General features: G+C 37.7%; 1 protein-coding gene across 4 annotated transcripts in view; it reads left to right on the top strand.

The window, feature by feature from the left end:
- Nucleotides 1-21813, top strand: part of rst (roughest) — a 240091-nt gene that overhangs the window by 165937 nt on the left and 52341 nt on the right. The window contains exon 1 of one of the 4 annotated variants that reach the window (XM_068298456.1): nt 9895-10205. The exons of the other annotated variants lie outside the window; for them this stretch is intronic. The gene's annotated coding sequence lies outside the window, so the exon portion shown is untranslated. Of the gene's footprint in view, nt 1-9894; nt 10206-21813 lie in introns of those variants that run through there. 4 annotated transcript variants of the gene reach the window in all.

Raw genomic sequence — 21813 nt, 5'->3', positions numbered from 1 at the left:
AGACTTTGCCCAGATCTATGCTGCACTTTGGCCACGCCTCCATGCCATCAATGTTCCACGCCTTCCTACCACCCACTACCAATTCTAAGCACGAATGCTCATAAAACGAGGCCGTCTAATGAGTGACACAAGGGCCAAGGGTTGGCGGGGGGACGGCCGGTCTCTTGGAATGGCCGTGAGCCGTGAGCAACGCGTGACGTGTTCGTCGTGTATTTTATCGATATTGCAATTTATTGTCTTAGGGAGAAGCAGCTCAGGATGAGGGACGAAGAACTCTAACAGTAAGGAGCGTGTGATTGTGGGTGGTAGAAGGGGGGAGGGTAGAAGGCAACAACGTTTCTTCTGGCTATAAAGTGAAATATGTGTTAATTTTTGGCCTTTCTTTCGTGAACAGCTTTTACCCAGCCATCCAGCTTAGTCAGCCATCTCGCTCTCTCTCTTTCTGTTTTTGCTGTAATGATAATATTGACATTGATAAGCGTCACAAATTTATGCATAATTTGGTTAATTGATTCGGTGGGCGGATATATACACTATATATGTATGTATATATGATGAGTATTCTTTTTTTATTCCTCCTATTCGTGCAAAATGGCAACATCGCACGCAAATGGCCAACAAAATTAGGCAGAAACAAAGAGTCTCCGAGTGTCTGGAGGTGAGACAGCAAGGTTGATGGCAGAGAAGGGTGTGTTTCTGGTTAGGCGCGACTAATTGGTGGGTCATTTGTTTTATTTAAATCTATTTGGTAAAACAAAGACTAAGGAATAGAATGGAATAATACCATAACTCAGAGGACAATCTTCAAACCATATTTTACAATCATTATCGGTATCTACTGATCGTTCATCGGTCAATATTATCGATCTTTCTCAACTTGAGTTGTGAAATAACGAAAGATAATAAATACAAACAGCCGTAGCTTAATTCCATTTCAGATTTAGTCGTCATTCTACGTAATACCAAACACTAAACTTATAAGCATTAAAATTGGATGAAAGTTATCAAGAATTTGCACAATTTTTCAATTTTGCTTAGAACTGTAATCCAAAATGTTCAAATAGTGATCCTAGAGGGCTAGGCCCATAGCAGTGGGTAATCCAGCAAGAACAGGAAGGGCAAACAAATGGGCAATACAAGAAAGTACGTCAAAACAAATTATTCATTAACTTGACTCGTCCGTTAGATAGTTTACTTAATAATTGCATTACAGAGCGAACCGACACATCGAAGAATCATTCTCCAGAAGTTCGATTCGCCGTTTGCAGTTGTTCAAGTGGCTCCAACTGATTAGTGTGTGTGCTAACTTATTTAATTATGCTGCATTTACTGTCATTAAAATAGCCACCAACTTGCCACTTGCCACTTTAAACTTGCAACTTGCAACTATGTGTGTGTTTTTAATTCTCTTTAAAAAACTTGCAAACCTTTTTTTTGCTTTTGTAAAGTTTTTCAACTTTTTGGTAGTGCTTTTTTTCGGGCGAAGAAGGGCGGGAAGGATTGGGGGGGCTGCTGGTCAAACATTTGATACCAGCGGCGGTTCGGCAGCGGTTTTAGCTTGTCTTCTATGCCATTGTCGGTTGTGTCTTGTTGTTTACTTTTCCAATTGATTGAACAGCTTCAGTTCGCCTGACTGACTGACTGGCTGGCTGGCCAACATGCCTCCTCCTCCTTCTTCTCTCACTCCATCTCGTTCTCGTTCACACTGTAGCTCTGGCACTGGCGCTGGTTCTGGTTATCAACGCGGTGGCATCAAATGAAGCATGAAGTGTTGAGGCGAGACGCAGCCACCGCAGCAAACGGCAGCTAGCTGGCTCGAAGTCTCGTCAATGTCAAGTGCAAAGCAAAACACAGAAAACACACTAAAGAAACACAGAAAAAAATATATATATATCCAAAAATTTGACAAAAATCAAATAGCAAACACCATGAAGTCGCCCACGCAAAAACAATCTGCTTCTCTGACTTGTTTTACACAACAATTTCTTAATTTTTGTCTAAATTTTTATTTATTTATTTGTTTTTTACAACAAATTGTTGTTTTTTTTGTACACTTGGAGAAATCAGAGGTGCAATTGATAACAAAAGCTAAAGATCATGACTTGAGCGGATTATGTTCTCTGTACTCAATGCCACAACAAGTTGAGAATCATAACTACATGCAAAATGACAGTATGACTTTCTAATACAAACTAAGACTTGTCCCAAAAAGTTTATTAACCAAAATTTAAAGTTCCATGGAACACGTTTAGAAGGGCGTGATATGGCCTGGCCTGACTTGGCCTGGGTAATGGCCATTACCGATTTTTGTGCCGCAAAAACTCTTAATTTAATAAAAACGTAAACAAACAACAACAGCAACGACAATAAGAAAAGAAGAAAAAATATCAAAGAAGTTAAATTCGGCTATGCCGAAGTTTATATACCCTTGCAGTCCTTGACAATAATAATTTCACATGTTCAAAATTTGTTTTCTGCAACTCAATTCATTAATATACAAACAAAACAATTTTACTCTTCATACTATGTACAATTTGTTCTTCTTCTTCCCTCATTCCCTAAGCAAAGCAACGCACGCATACACATACAGTTTATGTAGCGTTGCGTCTGTGTGTGTATGCATGTGCTCTGTTGATTTGATGATGACGTAGTAGGCAGCAAGCAGAGCTGCCGGCAGCGATTGAACCGATTTATATAGACTGTAACTTGTGTTCTATTTATCCGATCAGGGTCAAATTTTGGGATCTGAGATTTTATATCAAATTCTATTATATTGGTAAATTTCATGGGGATACTCCAATTTTTGCAAAAATTTTTGTTCCAGAGTTATATGATATAGTAGTCCGATCCCAAAGATTTTCATACTTTATCTCACCCGGGTAAAAAAAAGCTCCCAAAAAAATTTCATCCCGATAGCTCTTAAGATGGCTGAGTAAAACGCGTACGCACCGACGGACAGACGGACAGACGGACATGGCTATATCGACTTAGCTTCTCATGCTGATCAAGAATATATATACTTTATGGGGTCGGAAACGTCTCCTTCTGTGCGTTACAAACATCTGACCAATTTTATAATACCCTCTGCAAGGGTATAAAAAGATAAATAAAATATGAAAAAACAACATAATAACAGCGGACACAAATTAATTTTGCAACCCGTCGCCAAAACGACACAAATTGCCGTGTCATGTCCAGAGTTGAGTTCGGTTTTTGTATTGGGGTATCCGCAGTTTAAACCCCTTTCACTTCCCTCTGCCCCACTTTACGCAATTGCAGTTGGTGCAAGTGAGACAACAAGCTGAAACGAATATTCAATTTAAAAGTATAAAATCAATCGTCTGTCAAAAATGTGGCAAAATTTTGAGTAAAACTACCAAAAAAGTTGGAAATTTACCTCAAAAAACTATTCTTTTGATACCCTGTATTATTTAAATAAATTTACTTTAACTGTTACTAAGAGTTCATAATCGAAACGATTTGGGCCTGCCCAAATGCCTGTGAATCATGGCTTACCTTACCAATTTGTGCAGGGTATAGCCAAGTCAGTGTGGCGACTTAATTACTGCATTTCACTTGTCTCAGTGCAAGTAGTTTCCACTAATTACAAGGCAATGAGTTGCAACTGCAATTGAGTTTTACTCCCCTCTCTCTTTTTGCCATTTGGCCTGAAATGATTTGCGTTTTCTTGCAGGTTTTTTGTTTATGTTTTTTGTTTTTTTGTTGTCGCCGAAGAAGTGTTAACAACAACAAAGTCACGGCGGCGTCTGTGACTGACTTTTGCCTTCATCTTCATCAACTTCAACTTCGCATCTTGCTGCCAACCCTCAAAGCAAATTAATTTATATTTTTTTAGTTTCTCTTCGTAAAGACAAATCAAATGAATTTTCATAATTGCAATAAACAACAATAATCACAAAAAAGGGGGGACAAAAAGTACAAGAAGGAAGAAATAAAACATTAAAAAACATTATGCAGATGTGTGCGTAATGAAGGCGTGGCCATGGTCTAGACATGGAAAAGTTGTCATGGTCATCAGTTGATCAATTCTTGGCCCAGACGAATATTAGCCAGTATGTCAGATCTGTTGATGAGTCCTAAGCCGCAATGGGCTGACATTCACTAGACTTTCTTTGCACTTGACCATAAAAACGTTATTCAAACTGACAAAACAGAGAACTACCAAGTTGCCAACTATACATTTCATTAGGTAGACAGCATATCTTGCTGTCCTTGATTGAGTTTTTTTTTTATCTCAAATTTGGTTTCAAGAAGGGCTTGGAAATTTAAAACCGCTGCTACAATAAACTGACTAAAAAAAAAAAAATTAAAAATCGAAAAAAAACACACACAAATTGCACAAAAAATTTAAAAATAAAAGCCCTAAAAAACAACTACAACAAGTAAAGTATGAAATGAAAAGGGCAACAGCAAGATGAAGTTGAGGTCTTAAGGGCGACAAGGATACTGTTGCCAGCAAAAGGCGTGGCTGCTTGCGGTTTTCCTTTCGACCCTGAGTCGCATATAAACACACACACACACACACATACATATACAGTTCGTTTCACAGGCTCTCGAAATCTGAGTCCTCCATGCCATCGCCATCGCCATCATCATCATCATCATTATTATGTCCTTCGTCGTTTCTTTGACCGGAGCCATTAAGAAATTGCACTGGCCATTGCAATATAAGAAGTGAAAAAAATGATAAAAACGTTATTTTTGATGCTCGGGGCCAGTTAAACCGGTTCGAGGGCCGCAGCGGAACAAACAACAACACGTGTCCACTTCACTCCACAGCCATCCATCGAAAAACAGGGACCCCATACTCCTTAATGCTGAAGGATAGCAGTCAAGCAAGGAGCAAGTTGAAGAGATTCATGCACTTGCCAGATGAAATGAGATGAGAGAAGCAGCAGAAAATGGACGGCAAATGTGTCTCCTTGGGAGTTGGAAGCCTTAATAAAATTAATTTAAATGAATTCATTGATTCGCACTGCAATCATTGACACGCCACTGAAAACGTCGGGGTCACCAAAGTCAAGAAACATTGAGAAACTGTTTCAATGAACCATTTTCTTAAAATAACACACACAAACACACTCAGAATTATGTTCAAAAAGACAATTTAAACTGGAAACTTCAAAACAAACAGAAAAAGCAAAAAACAAGGACGACGAGCGACAAAAAATGTATTACAAACAATCGAAAGCAATTGAAGCGACACTTGCCCAATGTCGAACCAAAACAAAAAAAGAAGTCAAAAAGTGTAAAGTCAAACAATTAAAAACTCAATTAGCGCCATATTGAAAAGCTGCCAATCATTTGATACAAACACACACACACACACACACATAGATACAAATGTTTGTTTGTTTGTTTGCCTGTTTGCTTGCATTGTGCGCCGCAAATTGGTCAAAAGTACAAAAATATCAAAGGAACAAAAATCAACGACTACAAAAAAAAAAATCACCAAAACAAAACCAAAACCAAAACCAACAACCAAAAACGTTAAAACCAAAAAGTAAATCAAACAAAAGGCAAATAGCAAAAACCTTACAAATAGAGCGTGAAATTGACAAAAAAGAAGAAGAAATAAATAAAAAATCGAAGAGAGAAACAACAAAAAGTAACTAAAAGAGAACACGAAACTGAAACAAAAACCAGCAAGAAAAAACGTAACAAAAGCAAACAAGAAAAACATCTACAACAAAATGCAAAACAGTTCAATAAACAAAAAATAAAAGAGCACACAAAATAAGGATATTCCCACAAGGATATACATATGTATGTGTATGAGTAGGGCTAGAAGGCTAACCAAAAAATAATAGTGGAAACAAAAAATTGGCAAAATGCAGGAAATATTTATTCTTGATCCTTATAACGTTATGAAAATAATTTAGTTACTTGGAACTTTCATGTCCTTTTCATACATATTCATTTGGTTAATTGACTTGAGTTCAATACCATATTATATTAGGGAAATGAAGTGCAAAAAAAAAAAAAAGAAGCTGAAACTCATGGGTGGGTGGGGCGAATGAAAATCTTATTTTCCCATGATGCCCCGCCCATTTGTCTCTGCCTCTACGACCAATGCGAATTTTAATAAAAGTCTAATGAATATTGCATCAAAGTCGTAGATATATACACACCAGTTGCTCCCCCACCAGCAGTTACAGTTATTTGTATTACTCAATTTCTCGTCACATATACACATACATACATATGTATGTATGTACATATGTATAGTTATATAGTGTGGGTGTGTGAAAGCAAGCGAACAACGTTTTTTACTTTTCCTTTTTTACGATTTTCCTTTTTGACAGTTTATGCAATTTTAAGTTATAAATATTTTAAAATGGCTTTCACAAGTAAATTTAAAATTTTCACTGACAATTATGACAAAAACAAAAAAAAAAAAGCAACACAAAAACCAAGGAGGCGGCCAATTCGGCGATTAAATATTAAACCAAATAAGAGAAAACATCGATTGCATTTGATAGAAAATCGCATAAGTAAAATGCATTTGCATTGAAATCCTTTTTTCCTTTCAATTTTCAAAAGCGAAATATCTCAATTAATACTTTCACCTATTAGAAAGATACGATTACTTAGAGAAAAGTGTATTCTCTAATTCTATTCTATTCTCCTTTTTCCGTGGAGCGTTGTCTCGACACGTTGTTTTTTTTTGCTGGTCTGCTTTAATTTTTGATTGAAATTAAAGTGTAAATTGATTGAAAATGGGAACCAAGATAGTAAAGAAGGCCGCCAAGGTCATCATTGAGAAGTACTACACACGTCTGACATTAGACTTCCACACCAACAAGCGCATCTGCGAGGAGGTTGCTATCGTTTCCACCAAGCCCCCGCGCAACAAGATTGCCGGTCATGTTACCCATTTGATGGGCCGTCTGCGTCACTCCCAGGTGCGTGGTATTTCCATTAAACCATCGTTTCCGCTCTGGAGCAGGACATCATCGAGTTCGATCCCGATACCAAGGAGATATTGAAGCTGCTGGACTTCCACAACATTCGTGGCCTGCAATTGACCCAACTTTGGACGTCGCAATTAGAATCCTTAACTATTCCAACCAGAAGTGAAGTGGAAATGATGTCTCTTATAAAAGATTTGCTTTTTTTATAGTCAAAAATCGACAATTTATCGATAACATGCCTATTAAATTAAGCATATATGTTTTTTTCTTCTTTATTTGTATTGGATTTGATATTGATATGCCTTAAATGGTAAAGAAAACTCAAGATGGAAAATTGGAATATTATTCAGATTGAATTGCATGTACCTATGTATGTAGCAGCATATGATTATTATTTTTAAGATTGAACTAATTGTAAGAATTTGTTGGTTTCAATGGATGAAAATGTTTCCTTTTTCTTCTTTGTAACAAATTTGTATACATGATTGTGATGAGGATTTTTTTGTTTTCTTTTTTTTTTTGCTGGCATATCGCATTGATTGAAAAATACAAAGGAGAGTAAACACATACTGATGCACTCACATGTACACCCACACACACACACACAAACATTATTTAATGCTATTGCGTTTAATTGGAAATTTCTGCTTGAGCAGAGAGACAGCGATGAAAATTATGAAAAATCTATATGAATATGCATATATACATATATATCGGATCGTATACATATAATGTATTTATACTGCTACAACAACCGCATGGAGTATGAACTTAAAGGCAAGTGAGAGCAAAGGCAAAAAGCAACAACAACAACAACAACAACAACGGCAACGGCAACAGCAACAATGTGAAGATTAAATGCAGCGTAGTTGCCATTAACAATGATTACCTGAAAGCCGATTCCCAATAATTAAATGTGCAACAGCGCACCATTTTTAATTGCAGGCCACAAAATGGCCGAACGTACGTCCGGGCCAGGATAGGCGTCAGGACGAGTGGGATGTAGAGGACCACGACCATGCGAGAGGACCATGCGAGAACGCATAGTTCAGTCACAAGTCCATGTCCATATCCAGGTCCAGGTCCAGGCGCAGGTCCAGGTCCAGGTCCTGGCGCATATCAAAAAATGTTGATTCTGATTTTAATTTATTCATATTTATGCAAAAGAAGCACAATCAACAACAACAACAACAACAACAACGACAACCACAAGCACATTTGCTTGCATATTTTTTGGCGCGGCAACTGTTAAGAGCATGACCTGTATGTGAGAGAGTGTGTGTGTGTGTGTAATTGTATTTGTATGTTTATTATTTTGGCATTTTAAAACTCTCATCATCTCAAATATTTACGCACAGTTTTCACACAGATGGTCTCTTTAATTTCGTTTTATATAAATTTGGTCACTCTGCAAGTCAGATGATCCATTTAATTTGATTTCACGCATATTCGGCCACTCTAAAAGTCGAAATACACATGCATATATACATACATATATATCTAGAAGGATATCTTTGAACCTAACTTTGACTACATGTATTAGCTCAAGTTTTTCCTTTTTACACAGAAAATCTCGCTTTACACCTCTGTAGATTCTAGATGTTTAGCTGATTCAGGCTGATGTCTGCTGTCAGTCTTTTAGTCAGTCAGTCAGTCAGTTAGTCAGTCACTCAAAAGTCAGTTTGGGTCATTCATCCAACAGCAACGCCTTGCGGTAATGTCTGCCCTGACTAAATACTCGTACTTCATTTATTTTATGAATAAAGAAGAAGAATAAAGAAACGAGAAATAAAATGCCCCCTAAAGTATGCTAGGACAAAAGGCAATACATATGCATGCCCAGCCGCACCGCCACCACTCACTCGACATAGAGCTTGAAGTGATGACGTCGACGACGACGACGACGACTTCCTGTTTATCTGTCAAGACTTTACTCTTCTTTAGTCCCTCTGTCATCTCCTTCTCTCTACATCTCTCCATTTCTTGTTACCATCTATTTTTGTGTGTATGTGCATCTCTTGTTCGGAATCCGGATGATTCCTGGTTCCTGGTTCTTGGTTACCAAGTGGCGTCCGTGCATGCTGAAGCATCCACTTTTGCGCCATTCACATGGTGCCAGCCACTCGCCCATTTTCCCCTCCTTCCCCACCCCCCACCCCCATCACCACCCTAAACAGCCCAGCCAAGCCAACCACCCCATTCAACCGGATGGATGTGTGGGGCCAACTGCGGTTAAGCGTTTTATATTCCAAGAAGCAAAAGCAGAAACAGAAGCTAAAGAAGTGGAAGTGGAATTAAAAATAGAAGATGAGATGCCCTGCCCGCAAGCTGAGCCTGCGGTTGTTATACTTCCATGAGTTCATATTTATATTTAATAAATTTTAATAATGAAATTGTAGAAGCTGCATCACCTGAACAGAACTCAACCATACGTCGGTAATGTAAGCCCAGTTTTAAAATGCTCTATGTCCATGACTTGAAAATTTAAGAAAATGAAAAACCCAAAGAAAATGTTGACTCGAAGAAAATGCTTATCTAAAAGAGAAAGCCAAAAAGGACAAGGGATCAAAAGATGAAAGAGAATGACAATAAAAAGTATTAACCAATATCAAATCAAATTTAAGAATATAAAATAATAAACAAACTAATTAGTTTCTAAATTCTAAAATGCCAAATTCAAATAATTTATGTGGCAATGTCGTTATGCATTTTAGCTTATTTTGTGAAAAGTTTTTAATGCTGAATGGACATTAATAATAATAATTTCTTGTTATTGCTGTTCTTGTTGTTACACTGAATATATTATGTTAAAAAAATTACAAAATTTTGTAGAAATTGCAAAAATATTTGTACCCACTTACTCCCGTTTTCAGTAACTTCCTCTCGCCCCTTTGCAACTTGCATTTTCAATTAAAATACCTATGGAGAGTGCAGACAAAGAGCAAAAAAGAGAAGGATATGGAGAAAGAGAGATAGATAGAGAGAGAACAGAAAGGAGATATGCGTTTCTGGTTAACATACCAGGGCATGGTCATGGACATGGTCATCCTTCTGGTCAATGCAAACTAATTAAAAACAAGTGTTCGGGCCACTTGAGAAGCAGCAGCATGTAAAATACATGCATGTGGATAAAGATAGCAAGTGGTGGATAGCAAGGCAAGGAAGGACCAAGGACGAGCGGGGGACCATGTGAGAAGAGATGCAAATGGTTTTTATAATTCTCATTTACTAGCATTACATGAAGCAAGCAGCCAGCAGCATTCCTAACAGGTGAGTGAATGTTCAAAAATTAAAACATTATAACAGAAACAGATGAAAGCAAAGGTTAAAACCAAAATCAGAAGAAGCTAAACAGATGAATGGGTTTTTAAGCTGTGCAGTATCCTTTAAAGGACTCACTCAAACTATTATAGCTGAGCCAACAACAAGTGAAACAATTTCACATAGAAGAATATACATAGCTATGATTCCATCATAAGTTCTTTTAATTTGCATTTTTTTAGATAAACATATCGATTACACTTACAATCACAACATTCCTATTCCTAAACCTTAACAGAGGCATCACTTGTAAATATAGAATGCCTACTTCATCCTCTGCCTACGTCCATGTTAAACCAGGCAAACCAAACTCGACCACATTCTGGTGCTTAGTTGGACAGACACTATGCAGATATACATATGTATATATCTACAATATATTGCCCACAAAAGCTGTCACCCAAACATCAATAACTCAGAGCTCTATATGACAGCCCCCCAGAGTAGGGGTCTCCTCTTTTGCTGCTTCACTTTGCTGCATTTTTAGGGCTACGCCGCAAAAACCACAAGAAATCAATTCCAAGAAATTGTTTGTCTTCCGCTGCTGCTGATGTTGCTGTTGCTGTTGCTGTCACTGCTGGCATGTTGCTAATGTAATGTTGCACTTAAATCGGAATCGGAATCGGTTCCGTTCATCATATTATCGATGGTTAATTAAAGCAACCCAAAAGAAAAAAACCAACGAAAAATACGATCATAAAAAACCAATTAAGTGGCAGCGGAAAGGAAGTGAAAACGAAACCAAAGCGAATAGAAATTCAAAAGCGTAAAATCAAAGATATAATGATAACAATTTTATATCCATCTATCTACACATACATATATCTATGTATGTATGTCTCATTCTTCCAATTAGTTATTTACTTGAAATTATTTTAATGTTAGCTGATCTATCGTGTAATTGTAGTTAAAGCTTAATTTACATTACTTATACGACAAGTTGTCCAATAGAAAGTTTTGCAGTTTGAAATGTTTAGAGTTTGGCAACTGTCTCTTTATATTTGTGTTTCTTTCTTTTTCACTAATTTGCCCATAAATTTTATTATACAATAAATTAGTTGGTAATTATTGTAACTGTATTTCGAACATGCCTTTTGTCGGAAATCTCAGCAGATTTCGGTCGCAGTCTCTTCACAAATTCTCAGAGTCACTTTGTTGGTCAATCACGGCAAAAAACACTTGGCTCAACTTGGCTAACTGCCTGCCACATGGCAGAATCGCAGTCGGTCAGCCCAGTCAGTCAGTCAGTCACTCAATCAATCAGAGTTTGGCCAACAACAACAAAACAACAGACTAACAGACAGCGAGATGGACATGCTGGACATACTCGCTGGAGTGGAAGGGGGCTGGGGATATATACTTCACTTGTACAGCTGATTTTTCTCACAATAATTTGTAGACCGCTAGGTTGGCCAAGTTGTTGCTGGACAACAGAGACACCTGTTTGCCCAGGCTTCGCTCCCGTATGTATGTATGTATGTACGTAGGAGGTGTGGAAATGGCAACCAAATATGAACCAAAAGGCTGGGCCATAAATCTGTATGCCAGCCTTCTACTGTTTGCGAGCCTGCCTGCCTGCCATCGAGAGCAACTTTCCAGTCGAGTGCTTAACAATTTTCAACACGCGCACACCTAAGCAGCCAAAGAGAGCCACACCTGAGACGTTGTTTCATGGGAAATGGCAGTAGTGGCTGCCATCTCCCCCTCTCTGGCCACCTCATCTGCCACAGATCACAACTTGGACTTCGATAATGTGTAATAGTTCTATTAGTCGCATGTTGGCGCGTCTCTGGTTACAGCTAATCTCCACTTTGGCTACTAACTTTTCCTCTGCCTCCGTCATGAGAACCAAGAACCGGCTAGAGCGCAAAACTGAATAGTAAGTTGCATGTGTATGTGTGTGTGTGTATTGAGTGTGTTTTGGCCTGAATAGTTTACGGCTGGCGCCTCGATGATGTTGCCCAATTTTGGTGCGCATGCTGAACCGGTTCGGGGCGGCTGAATTCAGTCGATTGCCGTTTCTCGAACTCGTAAACTTTATGATGGAATGACCGACCAACCGACCGACCGACCCACCGAGTCAAAGTTAGTATAATGTCTTATTAAAACGGAAATATTTATACCATGATAAATAACATCGTAGTTTTCAATGAAAATCCTCATTTCAGGTCTTCCAATATACTCATTATACAAAAACTGAGAATAAGTAAAGTTAAATTAAACTAAAGTGGCCTACACACACATTTATGCATTAAGTTTAGTTAGTGTTGTGAACCTAAAACTAATTTAACCCATATATCCATTCAAACTCACTAATAAGTACTAGTAAAGAGTGGAAATCAATTTGTCCAAGTAAATCGATAACAATTAATGCAATTGTTAAGCTAGGTTAAGGTTGGTCTTATCCTTTAAGTATGAATAAATCTTTTAAAGTATTACATTATTATAAATTAACAGAGGTTTATCAGGTATCTGATGGTCGGTCGGTTAGACTAGTTAGTCAAATGTCTAGTCTGAGATACAATTCACGTTCGTTTAATCTGAACTCTATCTGCATATTTCATCGGTGGTTTAGCCCAAAATGCTTAATAATTTTATGTTCCGACATTTACGAGCATCGTTGTTGGCCTTCCCTCACCCCAATTCCCCCGCCTTTGCCACCAAAAATCACAATATCCGCGTCTGCCTAAACATTTTATGGCACCTGCCACAAATCGTAATATCTTTTTGTTCAAAAAACAAACAAAAACTTGGAGGCAAACCGAATTAAGAATCAAGAATGAACTCAGAAAGTGTAAGAGTGAAAGAGAGAGCGAGAGAGAGAGAGAGAGAGACAGAGCGAGCAAGGGAGAAAGAACCTATTGGAATGGGAGCATAGGCTTCATCATAGTGTATAAAGGAATAGAGTTGTCGCTGGGTTTTTATGGCCAGGTTTATGGCCAACTGGGAACATAAAACTGTCAAATTTTCTGTTTTGCGTTACAAATGAAATGCAGTTGACAAGCGATAGATAAGTATTAGATATAAATAGAGATATCTCTATATACCAGGTAGGGGAAAATCCGAATAGAATAGAATAAAACTTGGAATCGGAATAGTTTTCTTTTGAGGGTACGACCTGATAGATGGCTTTCACCTTTGGCCCACGTTTCGAATTAAGAAAATTATATAACTACTACTAATAAAAAGACAGTGAGACGGGGAGAGAGGGAGAAAGGGTGATACATACATATATGTATGCGCTTTCCTGCCTCGCCCCACATTCTGACATACCACAGAGAGTTCCCCCTTTTTTGAAATCACAAACATGGGCAATTATTTCGTTTTATGACTGCTTCATTCTTTCCTCATATAAAAGTATGTTTGTATATGGCAGTTGGCTTCGATGTAAGTATGTGTTTTTCTTCTTGGTTTTTTATTTTGTTGTTTTGTTGTATTGTATTTAGAGTTTTCAATGGACCGACTGCCAGCCTCTTCATTTGCATGCATATTCATTTAAATTTTTCAACAATGAGGCACAGTTTTAATTCATTCATTGCCTCATTCATTGATCTTTCTCTTTTGCATTGTGAAGGATTGCTTCGGTTGTCTTTGTTTGGGTAAATTGTTAACATGGGTGGGGAGTGGGGAGTGGGGAGAGGGGGAGAGCGAAGCGGCCCATTTCAATGATCCTTGTCTTTCTTACTCTATTGTGTGCTCTTAATTACACCAAGTAATTAAGTTAATTGCGTATGCCATATGCTCAATTGACAACTTTGGGTTTAAATCAACTATGTATGTATATACGATTCGAGAGATGCAAAGATAATGCCATTGACCATATACATACACGTGTAGATATGTAATTCATTCAGTTAAAGTTTACTTATTATTTTATATTATTCACTTTTATTTGCATTTAAGCTCAATATGCTTAAGTAAACTTAAGGAATTCTAAATTTATCTGTTTCCTGACCATAATCCATTATTTGCCTTTATTGTCTTGTTTGGCTTGTAAAACAAATGCCATCCCAACTCACCAGCCGGAAGTGTTTAATGAACATGAGACAAGTATAAATAAACTAAGAAAAAGAACAAACTACAAGCCCCAGAATAAAGACAAAAAAAAAATTTAGAAAATAAACACCGAATCAATTTTTGTCCAGTGAAGAAAAAAAACCATAAAAAAAAAAACATAAAAACACAACAATGAAATAACCGTCAGGCAAACGAAAATAGAATCGAAGCTTAACCAACAATTTATTGGCAAACACTTTTTGATTTTGGCTTTATAGGATTGCCAAGGGGACGGGGGGGAGTACACGGAGTGACGTTTAAAGCCGACAAGCGACATGCACAAAATCCGATCAGACTATAGCCAAACCATCACCATACAAACACTTCTCCCCCACTCCGCACCACCAGCCGCACCACCACACTCGCACCATATTTCCCCTTAAAACGCTGGTCTAAACTTAAGCGCAGATTAGTCATCCATTCGCCCTTCTCATCAGCCAGGATTTTGGGCAAGGGAATATCAAAATATGGTAACAAGCGATAAACTGCATTGAGACCAAAAGGGAGAAGTCTGGAATGACAAGTCAATTGTTTCGGTTTCAAGAATCGAAAAAGGTATCCACCCCCCTCCCTAACATACTTTACAGTTGGTAATTAAAGCGCAAACCTTTGGCTTCTCTCTTTTTCCTCCGCCTTTGGCCATAAATCAGGGGCCAAAACCCATTTTGGTTAGCGTTTAAATAGATCACAAATTGACATAAAATTAATGTGGCATATTTTTTTGGTTTGTTAAATTTAACAAAGAAACAAAAAAGGGGGGAGGGGGGCAGCGGACCTATGAGCACACGTTTAACACGCGCGCTAATTTTTCGCCTTAATTATGCAGCCCGAAATCATATCAATATTCAAATGAGCCATCACAAGTGAGAGGGAGAGAGAGAGTGAGAAGTGATAGAGAGGTAGAGAGACAGAGAGACTCTAGTCTGGTGGAGCCTACGGCATGGGGGTATGGCCAATGTCGTCGTCATTATCGGGCCAACTTCCATAAGTTTAGATTTCAGTTTTGTTTTTCAGCCGCTTTTGGCCATGCGTTTTGTTTTGATTGCCTTTGGGTCTTTTGTATATCAAATTTATGAGCTTAAAAAGTGTTTAGTTTTGTGGACCAGCCTACAACCGACCAACCAACCAACCAATCTAAACAAACCAGTCAACAATAACAAATACACAATGCATAAAGATGGCCACAATTTATGCGGTTAATACCATTTCGAATATCAATTTTCAAATATCAAATAAGGCGAATAATGAAAAATCTAAGCAGCAAACTCACCAATAAATCAAATTTGCTTCAATTAAAGAAACTTCGTAACAAAATTGGTTGCTTGATTAGAAAATTAAAATATATTGTTTATTTTAATTTAAAAATTTACATTTTATTCTATTCACTTAAATCGAATCTTTAAACAAATGAAATCGAATCAAATATTCTTTCTTATCTAACCAAAATAAGATAAATTTTTTGACTTGACAGTGATCAATCGAAAAGATAACATTTAAAAAGTAAATAATGTTCCTATTCAGTTAGTGGTCTACTTAAGGCAAAGTTACTCATTAACTAAACTAAATCTATTCAACTAATCTCATATCGTATCATCTCTTATCAAATTGTAATAAAATTTTGTTGTTTTTTCTTAGCTTGTTCCGTTTTTTACACTTTGCAAATGTAATTTTGCTGATTAAGAAAATTATAAAACGGTGTTTTGAAACCAGTTTTCTTGCCTTGAGCCAAGTCAACTTAGAGCCAAACCCAACCCACATCCACATCCACATCCTCATCCGTCCGTATGTTGTTGCCGCTCAGCTCTTTGACTCTTTTAACTCAGCTCACTCAATTTTTGCACGTTTTTCGCTTTCTAATTAGGCAAACGCTCAATTTTCGCACCACTTCCCGTGATTAGGTGGAAAATTTGAATAGGATTTCGGAGGCAAGCAGCGAGTGAGTGAGTGAAAAGTCTGAGGAACGAATTACGAATGAGCTGTGAGCAACTCGACTCTCAGCTCTAATGATGATCAAAGCAGAAACAAATTTTAATCACAACTTCCTGCATGAATCTACTATATAAATGTGTGTATATACATACATTTTGTCTTTAGTTTCTACTACTGCTGCTGCTGCTGGGCGTGGGAAAAAGCTAAAGGCATACATGGTTTTATAATTTCGGGTGTGGACGAGGCACAGAGACAAAAACAAAAACAAAACAAAACACATCGGATGAATGAACCAACCAACCAACCAACCAACCAGCAGTTCAGTTCAGATCAGTTGACTTGGGAAACCGAAATGAGACAAAGATTGAAGGGTCTTTTAATCTTAATGTAGTGTTATTAATCGGTTAACCCAAAGTCAGCTTATGCTACTTCTACATCAAAAATATAACATTAACATTGAATATATATTTCTTGAATGTATTGAAATTCGTCTTGGAACCAATTTGAACCAATTTTTTGCCAACTACTTGAACCAATTTGCCATTCGCCATCAACAATGATGACGATGATGATGATGATGATGATGATGGAGCATAACAAATTTTTCACAATTTTACACTCAATTTTCATATTAGGCATTTTCCAAAGCCATTTTCCTTTTACCCATTTAGCAGCAAACTTGACATATCTTCAAGATGCTAGAAGGTAAACAAAAAAACCCCAAAACACCACTCACTCAAAAAGACCAATTTACCAGACCAAAAAACCAAAATATGATTGATTAATTGACTTGCTAGACTTCTTCGAGTTGTGACTGACTATCAAATGACTATTTAAATACAAGAACTTCAGCAACAACAAACAATGATGATTACATGACAGAGTTCAAAATACGCTCGCGGCGTCCCCCAAATAAGACGAAGACAAAGACAAAGACTGAGATAAAGGGACGAGGAGGGGCCGGCCCATCTCTCTCCCCATCTCTCAGTTCAAGCTAAAAACGCAAACTCCAAATCGAACACGAAACCCTCAATCATAAGAACCTCAAACAAACCAGGCTAGACCATATGCCATACCTCTTTTTCGGTCATTCAGTTAGTCACTTAGTTGTCTTGAACTAAGCTTGCGGCTTTTTTGTTTGGTTAACAACAAAATAGTTGATCTAATATTATGATTGTTTTGTTGAACCTCATTTCTATACATTTATTTCAAGTGTTCTTCTGAGGAGTACTTTTTGAAAAATTTAGTCAAATTAGTCAGAATTTTGTGGACTTGCCATAAATAAGTAGTATAAGTAATTATATTTAATAAGTAATTGTAGTAATTGCAAAAATTGGTTTGCCTTTAGCGGCATGATCGTAATATCTGTAAACATAATATACAAATTTGTATTATCAATGGCAAAAATGAAGAAAAAACAACAGATCGATGGCTGTTTAAGTGGTTTTAGTTAGTTATTATGGCATAGTTATTAATATGTTGGCTAAAAGCGATGCCAAATGAAGGTAGGACGTCGTTGGTGGGGTGGTGCGATTAAGTGGGCAGTGGGTGATGGGGGAAGGAGACAAAACAATGGGACACATTTGCAAAAAGCCACACGAATAACCGCATGAAATCACATAAATTAAAATAACTCTATTAACCTGAACAAATTTATTATTTTGACCAAAGAGAATTTTCTTTTTTATTTGTTGTTGTGGGTGTGTTGGTGTGTGTGTGCGTGTGTGTGTTTGGGCCAAAGTTTATGGATGTTGGTGAATGGAGTAGTGGCTAAAGAAGTATGGGGGAGATGACAATGAAACGCGTGACTTGGAAGAGAGTGGAGTAGGAGTATCAGAGAGAAAGAGAAAGAGAGAGGGCGAGAGAGAGAGTTACTACCACAAAATACTGAGGTTTCGGCTTCTGTGTATATAGTTTGTTCATTTTTTCTTCCTTCTGTTTGGTTTTGGTTTGTTTTGTTTTGTTTTTTTTCTTCTGGAGTGGGGAAAACAAAATTTATTATACTCGTCTGCCTGCCAAAAAGGGGGGTGAGACATCGGTTGGAGGTTGGGTGCTTTTTGTCCAGGTCCAGGTCCGTTAACTGTGCGGCGTTTAAGCACCTGCTGTGAATCAGCTATACCCCAATTCCTTTAGTCCAGACCGCCCCGCCCCGCCCCCTCGAACATTGCGACCCACTCACACTATGTCCTCGTCTTCCATACATCATTGCGCCGCAAAATGTTTATGACCCTCTGGGTCCTCTCCTCCGCCCCCACAGCACATGCCACTGCTGGTCCTGACCCCTCGCTGTCCAGCCATTTGTCGTTGCCCCCCAACGAGCATTTAATAGTTTTGCGCGGCAATTCTCGTAATGGTTTATTTATTTTTAATCATAGAACAAATACGCCGAGCAAAACGAAAAATATGGCCCATCATTTGTTCAACGATATGTGCAAACAATTGGCGCATTAAAGCGCAAAATACAATACGACTACATACAATCAATTTCATTTTGATGGAATGAAAAATGCATGAAGACGTAATGACTGAATGAATGAATGAATGAATCACAAATCCAAGGACATATGAGGACACACACACATCCATATCTAGTACAGTAAACAATGAACCCAAAGACCCGAAAGAATAACTGGCAAGATAAAAGTTTATACAAAAATAGCTACAAAGTTCGATGTTTAATACTAAACCAAAGATAGATTTCATTGTCCGAGGACTGATTCATTCACGTACAAGAAAGAAGTGGCTAAACGAAGGATAAACCAAATGAAAGAGGCATGGGGTCATCATATGCAACTAGTTCCAACATAGACATAAATCTGATCATCAGGAAGAGTAATTAATAAATTGACAGGGGAAACATTGTTGGCTCAAACGAAACTGGATACACAGGAGCCACTTCCAGGTCTAGAGGAGCAACAATTTATAAGTTTAAGGGCTTAAAAACTGAATTTATTATTAAAAATTATAAATTTGACACATTTAAGTGGGCAATGAACAAACACAATTGAGAAATAAACTCACTGAACTTAAAAACTACTTTTAATTTAATGCAGTTCATTTAATTGTTAGACTCTTGATTAGTTTAATTAGTTGCAGCTTGTATTGCTAAATTTTTGCCAAGATTGTAACTTCATCAAGTCGATGTCATTATTGTGGAGTAAGTTTAAAGTTTGTTTTGCCACTTGTAGTAACTTTTTCTTTCGCACTCAATTATCTTTCTAACTCTTTCGCACACACACACACACACACACATGCATACACTTACACATTTCGTTGATTCGTTTCTGACCATCAAAAGTGAGTGCATCCTGTGTTCAATTTGAGTGCCCATCCTCTTTGTCCAAATGCAAACGTTGAAAGCCTCAATCTTTGGTTGGCTTTGACCGAATCTTCGCCTGCATTTCCTGTCCAACAATGGGAAAGTGCCAACAACTGACTATGACGACGATAATGATGGTGATGACGATGACGATGATGATAATGATGATGATGATGAGGATGATGATGGCGGTGGCAAAAGCAGTGGCAGTGGCAGTGGCAGTGGCAGTGGCAGTTTGCAGGCGGCAACAAGTGTTGCACTTAATTTGCATGCAACATGCAGCAGCTTCTCTCTACCCCCTAGCGAAGATTTGCATACAATCAAAGTGAAACGAAATTGATTTGCCACTTTGTGTTGTGATGCTATTGCTGCAGCCCCTTCCTTTCATCTTGGTCCACACCGTCATCACCATCATCATCATCAACATCAGCATCATCCACTTTCAATTTAGCAAATGGCATTTGGCCTGGGACCTGCTCAATTATTAATTTTTGTCGCGTGCCAAGCCAAACGATGCCGTTGCCGAACTTGAAAAATGATTGCGCATAATTGAAATCGAAATGAAGCGCAACATTTTTGTTAACGTCAGCCTAACGACCATCAAAAGTGCCTGTCAGTCACAATATCGATAGAATGGATATACTTACTTGCGCTTGCTTGCCTTTTCATGTTCAGATACATACATACATATATAGAAATAGAAATGCTGTGCTCCAAAGATTGGCAGCCAACTATTATTTCTCCATGATAAATGAGTATGGGTCCCATCCGTACACTAAGAAAAGTGTGGCTGCATATTTATAATTGAAAAATGCCATTAACCAGCAATTTCTAAACATTTTCGTCAAGTGTATAAGCTATGCCCTGTTAGCCACCTGCACTTCACACAAGTTACTTACAGACTTATGTACATACATATATGTATATACATGATGTATGTGTGTGTGTATGTAGAATAGTTAAAAAGTGGGCGTGTAACCATTGTTTGATTGTGTCAACTTTTTGGCCCCACTCAATTTGTATCTTTGCCAGACAAAGGCCCACGCACATGTCTATCGATTTTGTCCAAGGATAGAATAGATCTTTCCTAAAAATAGTCAGAAAGCCCCATATCACTCGGTAGCCATACATACATACATAAATTCTTGTTGTCAGCCCCATCACCACCCATGGAAATAATTATAATAAATATTTGAAAATAGCCACTAGACAAGCGTGAGAATTTTACGTTCGGTGGCCATTGCTCCAGCTTTGCAATTATCTAATTAATTATTTAATAAAACGAAGACAGCAGCAGCAGCAGCAGCAGCAACATAAATTGAAAATAGAAAATTGTCTGTGGCATGCAAGGCATTCATGTCAGAAGAGGGCCATCAGGTGGCAAATATAGCAGGTGGTAGTAGTTAGGAGAGACACACAGAACCACAGACGTGTCGGTCGAAGCGGTCAAAAGTTCTTGGCGCAGGCAAAGGCCTCCAACAGAGAGTGGTAACCACTCTAGACAAGACAATGACAGAAAATGTAAAATAGTTTTTTTTGGGGGTCTGTTGAGTCTTCCGAAAACAACAAGCTAAAAAATTGCACTTTTGCTTGCAACGAATCTGATAGATACTCTTTTCGCAACAAGATATCGAATTGGTAATATTGTAATTGCAGTGGCCAAAGAAAAAAAGAATTGAAACATTTTCTTATCGTAATAAAACTAATAAAATCATAAAACCGCTCAAGTGCCCTTTTCATTATATATAATTTCTAAGCGGAAATTCCATACAAAGTCGGAAGATTGAGAGACATATTTCCAGAATAGCTTTAGCCCTCTTTTCCCTGCCTTCCTTCCTTCCTTTGTCAATCAAGCTCGTTTATAATTCTTTTTTTTCGGCTTTTTTTTTTCTTCTTATTTTTATTCGTCTGTTGTGAAACTTCCGTTTCGATTTTAGTGCGTTTAGAGAAGATTGGCTACCAACTAAGAACGAACTTCAATAGAAGTTGTTCTCATTCGTTTTGCTTTTGCCTCTGTTCATCTTCGTTTTTCTTCTATTTTTCTCAAGAACTTTGCTCAAAAGTTTATGATGAAGACCCAATGAAACTAACGGCAGTTGGTGTTTGGGTTTAGCGCAAAGCGCGCAAATTAAAATTAAAATAAATAGCAACGGCGAATGATGTGCTCTTTAAAGATATAACCTATATATACATACAAATACATACGTATGTATATAGTATTTGTATTTTTTTGTGTGTGTATTTACTTTCTTC

Source organism: Drosophila tropicalis, unplaced genomic scaffold (genome assembly GCF_018151085.1).
Source record: "Drosophila tropicalis isolate 14030-0801.00 unplaced genomic scaffold, ASM1815108v1 contig_867, whole genome shotgun sequence".
Taxonomy (NCBI): domain Eukaryota; kingdom Metazoa; phylum Arthropoda; class Insecta; order Diptera; family Drosophilidae; genus Drosophila; species Drosophila tropicalis.
Note: the sequence above shows the minus strand (reverse complement) of the source record. Positions and strands in the feature narration are given on the sequence as shown.